The sequence below is a fragment of the Tursiops truncatus genome, chromosome 3, assembly GCF_011762595.2.
Source record: "Tursiops truncatus isolate mTurTru1 chromosome 3, mTurTru1.mat.Y, whole genome shotgun sequence".
NCBI classification, from domain to species: domain Eukaryota; kingdom Metazoa; phylum Chordata; class Mammalia; order Artiodactyla; family Delphinidae; genus Tursiops; species Tursiops truncatus.
Genome location: NC_047036.1, coordinates 116,577,811 through 116,590,126, shown reverse-complemented (window position 1 = coordinate 116,590,126; position 12,316 = coordinate 116,577,811). Strand labels below are relative to the sequence as shown.

At 55.1% G+C, this 12,316-nt stretch overlaps 1 long non-coding RNA gene across 1 annotated transcript in view; it reads right to left on the bottom strand.

Annotated features, from left to right (window-relative positions):
• Window positions 1-11,426, bottom strand: part of LOC117311617 (uncharacterized) — a 32,466-nt gene extending 21,040 nt beyond the window's left edge. The window contains exons 1-2 of the long non-coding RNA XR_004525895.2: window positions 10,843-11,426; window positions 9,628-10,021 (exon numbers count right to left, since the gene is read on the bottom strand). This is a non-coding gene — a long non-coding RNA (uncharacterized lncRNA). The remainder of the gene's footprint in view (window positions 1-9,627; window positions 10,022-10,842) is intronic.
• Window positions 11,427-12,316: the final 890 nt, after the last annotated feature.

Here is a 12,316-nt window from a genome sequence, read left to right as displayed (position 1 = left end):
CAAGTTTCTGTCAGTTTGGAGTTAAGGGACCTGAGACCCAGAGAGATAAAGTAACTTGCTTAGGGTCCCAGGATTCAAACCCAGGTTCCTTTGATTCCAGAGCCTGGGCTCCTGGGAGGTGAAGGAGGTGGTCCCTGGTTCCCCAGGCATGGTGGGGTCAGAGCAGGCAGCAGTGGAGAGGTGGGGAGAGAACCTCCCAGGGCAGGTGGGTGCTGAGGGCACCTACAGAGCCTGGTGTGTCAGCCTGAGCCACAAATCTCCGCTCACCTGTGCCCCTAGGAGGTTATGGTCCCCGATCACCCACTCTGTCCTCTTGGGCTTGGGCCCCTCCTTCTCTCCTCTTCCCTCTCGAATGCAGTCATCTCGACTAACAAAAGTGACCATGGCTACTCTGACGTGTGAGTGATGCCTGCTGGCCAGGCCAAGCCAGTCAGTGTGCCAAGCTGAGCTCGGGCCCCTTCCCACGCGCCAGGGTGCACGGGCCCTTCCACCCCAGCAGTAGAACCATCCTGCTCCCTCCCCAGCTCTGCAAAGGTGGGCCAGGAGCTGGGGCAGAACTGAGCGTGAGGAAGAAGAGGTCAGAAGGGTTGCAGAGCGTAGAAGATGCTGCCCTGTGAGGCCTTGGGTTTGGGAGTGAGTGGGCGTGGTGGGGGAAGGGATGAGGCAGTCCAGCTTCGTTCACCCTCTGGAGTCAGTGAGACCTCGTTTGAGTCCTGACACTGTCATTTAGTAACTATATGACTTAGGGAAGTCACTTAACTTCTCTGAGCCTCAGTCGTCTCATCTGTAAAATGGGGTTATTAAAATCTCCTGAGGTTTGTGGGGACTTCAAAAGATAATGAAAAATGTGGGAGCTCAGTGCAGACACCTAGCCAACCCTCCATGCATAATCTCCTTTGCTGCTGCTGCTGCTGCTGTGGCCGCTGCTACTGTTATTGATGACACCTTGGGGACAAGGCCATGCAAAGAATTTGGCCAGCTTCTGGAAGAAGGTCAACCAGGTCAGCTGGGGGAGGTTTCCTCCTGGCCTGGTCCCCCTGATAATGACACCAGGTCCTTGGACCTGAACTAGGAAGCTCAGAGGTCCTGGAAGGGAGAGTCGCCCTCCCCCACTCCGCCCCCACTCCCAGCAGGTGGTGTCCTGCCAGCCTGTGAGGTGGGATGGGGTCCCCTTACTCTGAGGCAGCCTGGTTTCTCTTCCTTTCCTCTCACTGCTTCTTTGTCTCTAACTATTGCCAATGCCAGAGACCTGCTTCTCTGTGAGGGGACGGGGTGGGGGGCAGGGTGGAGAGAAGACCAAGGGAGCTGGGAGATTAGAGCCAGGAATTTCTCCAGTGTATAAAGAGGATAGGGGTCACTTCTCTCTTAGGCTGAAATTGGTGACATTAGGTAATGTATTTAAGATTTCTGTCCCCATACCCTTCCACCTCCTTAGCTCTTTTCCTAAGCATGATGCTGTTTACATAGTAAAAGGATGGAAGCTTTAATGAAGAAATAAAAATGACTAACGGACAACAGAATATGCAGTCCAGTTGGCCATCTGACACCCCATTTCCAGGGCTGGGGGGCTGTTGCTCCCATATCCTAGCCTGTGTCCCCACTTAAGCCGAGAGCAGACGAGGCTGGGCCTGGTAGAGGGCAGCACAGGCTTGGGCTCAGGCTGGGACTGAAATCCTGCCCTTCAGCCCTTTTCCGAAATACCGGCTTGAGCAGGGGCCCCTTGAGAACCTGGAGGGCTCTGAAGTCCTGTTCCTCAGGCAGGTTCTGTCCGGCAGGTGGGCCCTCCCTCCAGCTCCATTTCCATTCCCCTCTGCTCCATCCCTACCCAGTTCCCCCCAGATACCGGAGAGGGAAAACTTCCAGCCTCTTTAGGGTCTGAACCCTTGAGGACCCCTTAGCCCCTACTGGGGCCTGGCCTGAGGGAGCGGGCAAGCTCCCCGGGGGAGGCCGGCCCCAGTGTGTGGAGCCTCTGGAGCTCCCGATCTGAGCTTCGATTAGGCTGGAATGTTCCCTGTCCGGTTCGCAGCGATGTCCGCAGGGAGATTGTGGGAGGGTGTCTGGCTGTCCCAGGTTCCTTGGGCTTGGAAACGCTGTGGCTTCTGGCCTGCCCATCCACCCTCTCCTCTTGCCTCTGCTCCCCTCACCCCCCATTTCTCAGCGGCTCTCAAAGGGCTCAGGCTTCCCTGGGGCTTGCTCTTGTGGTCCCCTCTGCCCCTACCTCCAGTCATCCCTTCCTCTCCCTAACTTAACTTTTACTCTTTCTTTAGGACTCCCCTCCAGGAAGCCTTGTTGATCCCTCCCCATCTCAGGCTGGGCTGGCTGTCCCTCCACACCTCCACACGCTGTCTCCAGGGTACTTGCCTGGTAAAGCATCTGTCCCCTTTCACTGCCAGAGGACAGGGACGCTGCCATCGCTGGACCTACATGTGGAAGGGGCTCAATTGGAATCAACGAATGAGTGGTGGTCACCTTCGGGCTTTAGGTCAAACACCTTATGTACACCTGCGGCTGCCTCTCCCCTCTCTAAGACCTGGGGTTTAGGGCCCCTTTCTCTTCTGCTTACCCCCACCCCTGCCCCCCACTGCCATCACCTGATAAAGGCCATGGAGATGGTGCAGCAGAGGAGTTAACAGGGGGCTACCTGGCAGATGAGGGACCCAGCTTTCCCAGCTGGGAAAGACCTTGACCCCGGTTTCCTCTTCTGTAAAATGAATAATTTATAGCACCTTCTTAGGGTGGTTTAAGGACTGAATGTAATAACCCCCATATTGAACCCCTTCCCTCCCCCTGGCTACTCCGGGCAAGCGGCGACTCTCTTTTCCCAAGGTCTGTGGTTCCCTCTGGAGAGGGGAGGGCAGCTCTGGGACGAAGTGATGTGGTAGAGCTTCCAGGGGAAGCTCTGGGCACACGGGATAAATGAGTGGCTTCAGTGGCAGGTTCTCTGCCCATGTGTTCGTGTTTGGCTTTGAGCTCAGAAGATGCCTCCAGCTCCAAGGGTGTGTCCTTGATCCTATGCCCACCTGCCTGCCAGGTGCCAGGCTCTGAGAAGTCACCACCTAGGCCCAAGGTGGGGAGCAGATCAGGAAGCCCAGGTATCTGGGGAGTTCGGCTCTCAGAGACATGAGTGAGCAGCCACCTCCCAGCCCTGGCATCTGGAGGCCTCACTGCCCATCCTCAGGCCACCATCCCCAAGGCCACAGGAAGACAGTCTGTGTGGAGGCAGGATGAACTTGACCAAGGGCGGAGGCCAGCATGGCACCCACTCCTTCTCTCCAGTGCTCTTCCCTCTCCCAGCTCTGGGCTCTGGAGGATGGTCTGTAGGAGAGAAGGAAGGTGTGAACCCTGGAGGCACACAGATCTCAGTTTTAATCCTAATTAGCTGTGTGTGAATTTGGCCAAATTACTTCATTTCTCTGAGCCTCAGTTTCCTAAGCTATAAAATGGGGATGACAATGGCAGTTCTCTGAGAAAGTCGTAAGGATTAAATACTAAAATTCATGCAGTGCGTGGAGCTCAGAGTGCACATATTAAGTGAACAATACATGGTAGTGTTACTGTTATTATTACCTGTCCCTTGCTGTGTTCCCAGCATCTACCCAGGATACCTTAATGCTGTCCAACCTAACAGAATCAGAATTCATTGAACATTTATAATACCTTAAAGAGGAGCTCAGTCAACCTAATGAGAGGAGAAAGGTGTCCACCAGGTTCTAAGGCATGGAATGCTCTCCTTTTCTGCCCCTACCCCTGCCTGGAGCCCCAGGTGGTCCTGCCGCTAGCCTTAGCTCTTCCACGTCTAAAAGCTCAAGGAGGTCTTGCTTCACCTTCCTCCTGTGAGAAACTCAGGCAGGCGGGCAGCCCTGCCATTAGAGGCCCAAGTGCCCTGGCTGGGACGTGTGCCTGGCTAGAAAGTGCTAACAAGGATCATGCCTTTGCTCAGTGCTTGCTTCTAGCTTTCCAATGAGGATTTTCAAACTTTCCTCTCCACAGAGACGATGATACCAGCAGGGCAAGTGGCCTCTTTGTGCTTGAGTCTCAAGGGCAACCGAATCCAGCCACAAAGCTTTGTAGCCACCGTGAATGTGGAGTGGCTGGCAGAGGGGAAAGGGAGAGGCCAAGAGACCCACATCCCCCAAGGCCTGGGCCACAGAGGGAAGCAGGTGTGTAAAGCACTCCCCTGGATCCCAGGCTCTGGCCTCACTATGTGGAGCACACAGGAGGTAACATCCACCACATCTGGAAAGACAAAAGGAAGCCAATGCAGAGGCACAGCTGCCTGTGGGTCTAGGCCACCTTATCCACCACAGGCTACTGCTGGCTAACTCGTGGCAGCCGCATAGGCACTTGTGTGTCAGCTGAGGGAGCCTGGCATTATTCCCAGGCAGGCCACCCTGGAGTCCCCTTTTGGTGACACCAAGAGGCACGAGAGAGAGGCTCTGCCCAAGGACTGAGGCTAGTTGGTGGAGCTCAGGAGGCTGGGACACAGCGGCTCCACAGCCTGAAACCCCACCCCTCTACGGTCCTGGAAACTTCAGTCAGTGGCCACAAGGGGCACTGTGGCCTCCTGCCACCAACGGGCGGCAAGGAAAAGCGACTGGCATCCTCAGAGAGAGAGGCTGGCAGAATTCCTGAGTGTGGGGGTGAGGGATAGGGTACAGGGAGGGGCCTTCTCGAAGCTCTGAGGTCATGTTTCATGAGGAAGATAAGCACCATACCAGGTTCTGCCAGGCCTGGGTCCCGGTCAGTCCCCTCCTACTGCCCCTCCCCCTCAGCCGGTCTTCCCCCTCCCCCCACACACACACCGCCCCGGCCCTTTACACGTGCTCACAAGCATCCTGTGATTCTCTTTATCATGGCTTATAGTTCTCTATTTGCCAGATGGCTTGATTAATGTCTGTCTCCCCTACGGACTGTGGGTCTACAAGGTGGTACTCTTAGGATGGCTGGGGCTGTGCTTGTCTTCTTCGCTGTCTCCCTAGCAGTTGGCAAAGGGACTCATTCATTTGAGTGAAAGGATGAGTTAAAGAATAAACTCCTCCATCAGACACCATGGACTCTCTAAGGGCAGGAATGGCTTCATTTATTTTTGTATTCCCCGACCTCTGCCACCGTGCCTGGCCCAAAGTCAGTAACCAATAAATAGTGTGGGATGGACGACTCCCTGGGATTTAAGGGGGGCCAGGAAGAGCCTTTGCAGATGTGTTCATGTCTATCCCTTCGCACCTGTGAGGCAGTGAGGACATGGCCTTCTCCTCCAGGTAGCTCTCCTGGGAATAGAGGGCTCCCCAGCAGAGCTGAGAAGGGGGAAGTGTAGTGCTGACTCAAGAAGAGGATGGGAGTTGAGGTCTCGGGTGGGCTGAACTAAGAGTGCTCTTCCAGGCACGTGGCTGCATTCCGGTGAATGGGGAAACTCTGTGGGAGCCATACCTGGTGAGCGCTCAACTCTGGGAAAGCTCAAAGAAGACAGGGTGGCAGCAGTGTTGGTGTCTGGGCTAAGGTCAGAGGCTGCAGTCATGCCAGCTGTTCACCTGACCCCATCCATCTCCAGAGCCTCCTGAGGTTGGGGACTGGGGCCAGGGCTCCCACAAGTGCCACTCTTTAGATGTGAGGCTCTGGACTTTAGGCTACTCCTTGCCTTCACAGAGCCAGGAAGTCTCAGACACACGGGGAACTGAAGGACAGAAGGAGCGGGGGTGGGATCTTGCCTTGGGCTTGGGGTGGATCCCTGCCCTGTCAGCAGAGCCTTAGTGCTGTATTGCGGGGGGGGGGGGGGGGGGGTGCGGAATGGGTGAGGCTCCCTTAGGGCTGCAGAATCGCCCAGGCTCTCTGACCATTGGTTGATTTGTTGATTTCTGAGCCCACCTTTCATGTCCAGATGAACTGAGGAGAAGGTAGAGAGTCTCCTGGGACCCACGTCCTGTATGCTAAACAGATTTACAGTCCAGAGTTTGCAGCCAATCCCACATTCCAGAACCTGAAAGCAACTTAAGACATATAGCGCTGGCTCCCTTAGCCGACAAACGCGTCTTGTCTTGTGGATTCCTGACTCCCTCCTGGTGGGCAGAGGAGTGCACTCATTCAGGATCCCCTCTCCCAGGGGTTTGTCTGAGCATCTCTCTGACCGGCATGAATCAGAATACAGCCGACACAGATGTCAACCCTGGCACTCCCGCTGTGAAAGCCTGTGCTAAATGTTAGGATTTGAAACCAGAGCTCACGTGCAGCTTGAGACATAATTTAACCTAAATTCTTGCTTCCAGTGTCGCAAAACCCCCTAAACCTAACCAAATCAAAGCAAAATAAAGTGTGGGTAATTGACTAGCCACAAGTAGAGAGATACTGTTTCTAAGACTCCTTTTGAAACGAAACAAACTTGACTTCCTTTTGTTCAATGGTGGAAATATTTACCTAGAATGGATGCAGGCTAGTGTGTGGGCACAAAAAGAATTTAAACACACACACGTTTATCACCAACTCTGTCAGGCCCGACATGTTTTGATAAAAGCTGATTTGGATTCCAAAGAACAGACTGTTTTTCAACGGAAACAGCATCTCATCCAGTCAAAAGATCCTCAGTAGTGCCAAAGCCAGGGGGCAGGTCCTAAGCCGTCGGGGGTCTCAGGCTGCAGGCCGAGACTTAACGAAATATGGTCCTAACCAGCTGACCCAGAGAGGAGCCGACATACGCATACATCCATTCTAGATAAATATTTCGTTTTGTTTTCCTAAAGCCAACTGTGGCCCTTCAGTACACGCCCGGGTAGCGTGTACCGTGGAGGCCGGCTCGGGTCCGAGCGCGTAGAGGCCCGCTCCAACAGGTGCAGCGCGGTTGCGCCCGGCCAACCTCGCGCGGGGTCTCTCCCTGGCACCCGTACCGGCACCGGCGCCGGGCCAGACCAGAGCCCCAGGGCGCAGAGACCGGCCTGCGCATCGCCCGCGGCCGCTTCGCAGTGGTGGGGAGAAGGCAGGGGGCTGAGATGCGTCCTCCCTCGCCCCCTCCTTAAATTCCAGCGTCCTCCATTTGCTGCGCCCGGGGTGCGGCCTATTCAATCGCCGGCCCCAAAATCGGGGCGGCTGCGAGAGCAGAGCCGGGGCTGCCAAGAGGGCGAAGGAGGGGCGGGATGCGAGCGAGGCGAGTCCGCCGGGCAGTGCCCTGTGCGCGTGGAGCTGGGCGCGCTAGCGGCCCGTCACCTGTGCGGGCGCGCAGCGGCTGCGCCCCCACCCAGGCCTGGGGCGCCCAGAGCGACCGAGACGGCCCGAAGGCGGGGCTGGAAGTAGCGGCCTGGCCCCGCTGCGGCGGCGGCGGCGGCGGCGGCGGCGGCGGGAAGCCAAGGAGGTTCTGGCGGGCGCGTCTTCCCTGGCCGGGACGCTCCGGAGCTCAGCGCCGGCGCCCCGGGCGTCCCAAAAGCCGGCGGGCACCCTATTCGCCCCCTGGCGGCTCTGGGGACACGCCGGGCGCCGCCGCCGCCACCGCCACGGGATGAGCTGTCCACAGCAGCACTGGGCGCCGCCCGAGGTCACGCAAGGATCTGTCCCAGGGCTGCGAACCGGGAGGCAGATCGCCCTTGGGAGGAATGGAGGGGTGGTAGGACGAGGCAACTATGAGGTTTGGGGGTTTTCTTGGGATCCACGTCCCCTACATCGCGCGTGGGCTTCTCCACCAGCGTAATAACTGACACCCAGGCACCTCACTCCCGACTGGTCCTCCCTCCCTTCACCCTGGAAATAAAAGCCTCCCTGTCATTCTCACCCATTCTGGGAAATGGCCCCCATCTTCCCTCCTTCTGCAGTGACCTGACAATGGTAGCCTTGAAGGCACAGCCGCACCGGACCTGCCACTCCCCGGACCTTGCGCAGGCAGAGAGCCCTGAGGCAGTGCTGGTAGGTTAGTAGGAGAGGATCAGCGTTCAACGGGGTCCCGAGTGCCCATTGGGAGCCTAGCACTGCCCTTGGTTTTGTAGGAGGTTAAAAGTCCTTGCCCTCTGGGTGCTTCCAATCTCAGAAGACAAACACACCTAAGAGACTGTTGTCATAGCAAGTAGCCTGGCAGCAGGAGTTTCAGGAGAGGACATAGTGGAGATGGGCTGGAGTGTGAACACCGGAGCCATTAGAACTTGCTAAGTGGACAGGATTTGGAAGGGGAGAGGGAGAGGAAGAGGGAGGGAGGGAAAGAGAGATAGAAGATATTCCTGGTCCAGTCTGGAGTAGTGTGGAGGGCTGGTCTGGGAGAGCTAGAGGGGCCACCCCTAGAGGCTCTGTAAGGGTGGGCTTCTGCAGTGGGAGAGACAGAGAGAAGGAAGAGCTGGAGGCTGGATGCCCTCTGGGAAGCAGCAGAAGAGCCTGCTCTGAGGTGCTGGCTGAGGCAGGCTGCCACTTGCACAGTTCCGAGGTCTTCTTCAAGAGGCTGGGTCATACACTACAAAAACCAAAACAACCCCCCTGCCCCCCCAAACAAAAAAAACCGTGGGTCACACTCAGTGGTTTTTGTCCAGAAGGAGGAAGCCCAGGTTATGGAAGGAAGAGGGAGCGGCTGTAGGCTAGGTCCAAAGGTGAAAAGATTAAAAGAGTGAGGCGGGAGGGAGCAGATGAAGTAGCGCTGGGATGAGAAGGAAGCACCAGGCTGCTTCCTGGGGAGGAGGAAGCCAAAGGGCAGGAGCCTGTCTGAGGGGCCAGCAGGGGGCGCAGGGGCCCCAGAACCTCAGGCCCGCCAGAGCGGGCTGTAGTTGACAGTCTGGCTGTCAGTCTCTGACCCATTTCGCATTCCATTTTCCTTACCAAAGTCATCTCAGGTAATTGGGAAGAATGCTTCCCACCCAGCATCTGGCTTTGTACAGAAGATGTGGCAAACCCAGGATGAAACTTCTAAGCCTCACTGTGCCCTCCTGTCCAAATCTGTCTAGGTCTTAGGGCTGCAGGTATCTTGCCTCAGCGTTTGGCTTAGAAAAGCTATCTTTCTGGCAGCGGAGACAGCCACTGGGTCTTGCCTCAGTAGTGTGTCTTCCTACTTGGCCTTAGCATCCAGAAAGGACTATCCATGCCTGGGGTTGGGTAGCTTCATGGTAACCTCTCATCCAGACTCTGGGGCAGGCTCTGAATAGGATCATGGGGTCAAGCCTGGCAGACAAAGAGTGAAGAGCCCACACACCCAGGCACTGGCTATGCCAGCACTCCCACGAGAAGGACTGAAGCTGCCCAGATATTGAGCTGGGAGAGTTAGGGCAGGCTGTCCCAAGCCACCAACCGCAAAGAGGGCTTTGGGCGACGGGACTCCCCTGCAGCCAAGCAGTCAGGCAGGGCAGACTATGAGATGCTCGTCGGCATGGCAGCCCTGGAGGAGGCAGAGGGAGAGGGCAAGCACTGTCACCAAATCCTGCCCTAGTGATGGCTCTGTCAGGGCACTCCACAGGAGAGGGCCCAAGGAAGCACCATTTGAAAGAAAAGCCAGGGTCAAAAGTCTTTTGACGTAAGAGTGGAGTGGGGTTCCAGTGTGTGCAGAGATGGGGTGATGGAAGGAGGGGAAGGGCCCTGGCCTGGCAGGAATCGCATAGGCCAGCAGCACTCCTTTGCCCAGGCCAGATTTCCTTCCCTTAGCAATCAGATCACAATTAAAGGAGAACCTCCACTTACTCATGCTCTGCTTGAATTCCTCCAGGGTCAACCACCTGCACTTTCCCCATCTTCTTTTCTTTCAATCCTTTCATGTTCAACTTTTTTGTGTCTTTTTTTTTAATTCATTTTTTATTTTTGGCTGCATTGGGTCTTTGTTGCGGTGCGCGGGCTTCTCACTGCGGTGGCTTCTCTTGTTGTGGAGCACAGGCTCTAGGCATGCGGGCTTCAGTAGTTGTGGCTCGTGGGCTTCAGTAGTTGTGGCTCGTGGGCTCTAGAGCGCAGGCTCAGTAGTTGCGGCGCACGGGCTTAGTTGCTCCGCGGCATGTGGGATCTTCCCGTGTCCCCTGCATTGGCAGGCAGATTCTTAACCACTGTGCCACCAGGGAAGTCCTTCCCCATCTTCTAAAGGAGCCTGGTGAAAATAGGGAGAAGCATGCTGCGTTTCTTCATGGACAATGCTTGTGGGAGTGTGCCTGAGGGTTTGTGTTCCCTGTGGTATTTGCTACCATTACCCCTCTCTCCCTTGGAACATGCCCCAGAGGGGAACATGGTCTCTCGGCCACCTTTCCCTGCCACTTCTTTTTCAAATTTACACACACAGTATCAATATCTAAGTCCCTACTATGTGCCAGGCACTGTGGCAGACATGTTAGGTGCACGGCCTCATCTGCTCCTCACAATAGCTCAGGGCCCCATCATCCCTACTCTTTAACTGGTTCCAGTTTCCAATCCCAGCCAGGCACAAGGGGTTGAAGTCTGTTCCCTAAGCTGATATAGAGGACACAGTCCAATCTTGGCATCACTCACAGTGTGGTGGCTCAGTAAGTATTAATTAACTCTGAGGACAAGCTGCACTTTGACTCCCCTCTGGCTAATTAAATAAACCTGCCATGTAAATCAGCAGAGGGGACAGAGAGACGTTAGGCTATATTGAAAAGAAACTGGGCTGAGGGACAGTAGGACTGTTGGCCTTCAAGAAGAAATTGATCTTGGCCTGCTCTGGCTCTCTTTGCGTTCTTTGAAGCTAGGGCCAGAGTGGTGGGGATGAGGAATAACCCCTCTTGGAGAAAGCCTCCCCCGTGAAGTCCTGGAGAACTGGGAGGAGGGAGGCAAGACTCCCATGCGCACTGGGCCCCCCTGTTGCCTACAACGACATGAGAGTTCTCTAAGGAACAAGACAGAACTGGCTGGCCCTCACCCTCCCCTCCCACTGCATCCTCATCCTTGAGTCACCATGGCCTTGTGGTCCTGGGTCGGCTGTAGGGGACCTGGGACCCAGGTAAGACATGCTGTGAAAGCCCCTTCCCACCATTGCTGGCAGTGTTAGATTGTTGGGGCCGGCAGGCGCCTTGCTGGGCTCTGCTTCCTTCTGCTTCTTCCAGAAGAAAATGAGCTATGGCAATGGCTCAGGCCCTCTGGAGGCCCAGTTCCCCCTCTGATCAACTGGGAGACCTGGGGCAGGCCATTTAACCTCACCAGGCCTGGCCCTACTCCATTAAATAGGGAAGTAATAATGTCAGCCTCACAAGGGGCCTGTGCGTAAAGTAAGGGCTCAGTAAGTAGTAACTGTTTGATGATGATGATGATGATGACGACGACGACAACTGTCTGGTTCATAACAACCAATTGTATCCCTAATAATGCTGGTCTGTCTTCAGATGTAGCTGGAATAGCTACTGTGTTTGAGCCCTAAGCTGTCACTTTGAAGGTGGTTATTTTCTATATGGAAAAAGAAAGAACATCATCTCTAAATAATGTCATGAAGTTAACATGTAAGGATAAAATGAGATAAGGTAAGGGTGAGGGCAAGGGAAGAGTGAGTGTAGAAGTTGCTGAGAAAGGATGTGGCAGTGTGGCAGGATGCCTATGCCCTTTCCCCTCCCATCCAAGTCTCTTCCTGCAGCCACTTGGGAGCCTTTGCCCCTCAGAGCCCTCACTCCCCCTTTTCCCTTGGGATAGTGTTTCGAGCAGGGCTCAGAAGATTAAGGCCAACTCTGGGGGCCTGTGGCTCATAGCAGGCAGTCCCCCACACTGTCCTCTCCTAGGGGAAGTCACACGGGTCGCCATGGTGGGCCACAGGAGCCCTGCAGAGTCCCCTAGAGCTGCCAAGCAGGCACAAGACAAGCGTTTACATTCAACGTATTGGAACAGATCGAATGTGGTTCTCAAAAAACTCAGACTTGCAAGCTTTGGGGAAGGCCCAGGTTTGGCTCCTTTTAACTCCCAAACAAATTCTTGTGGGATGTTGCAATTACTTGTGACAATCCCTCTCCCTGCCTGGGACTTTGATTTCAGATTTAGACATGTAAAACTGGGTGGCTGGCTGGGCCTTGAGCAACTTGGGAGATGGCTAGGGAAAATTCTTTGCAGCATATTGTGTTTGGAAGCGAGACCTCGAGGAATCAGACGCTGTAGCTCTGTTTGTGTTATAGAACTTTTCAGCCCCTGTGGCAGATTTCCTGGCCTTGAAATTGGTTCACTATGCGGGAGTGGCTCATTCTGTCCTTTGAAACACAAATGTCTAGGAATCATTTTATGGAGTAACTTTTGGAGTAACTTTCCAATCAAAGTTATGACAAATTCTGCAGTCCTTACCCTGAAATCTTATTCACTGGATAAGCAGCAGGTGAAGATTTATCAAGGGGATATTTTAGTGGTAAGTGGTGCTGACCTTGCCCAAAGGTACCTGGAAACAGGAGGAGGTGAT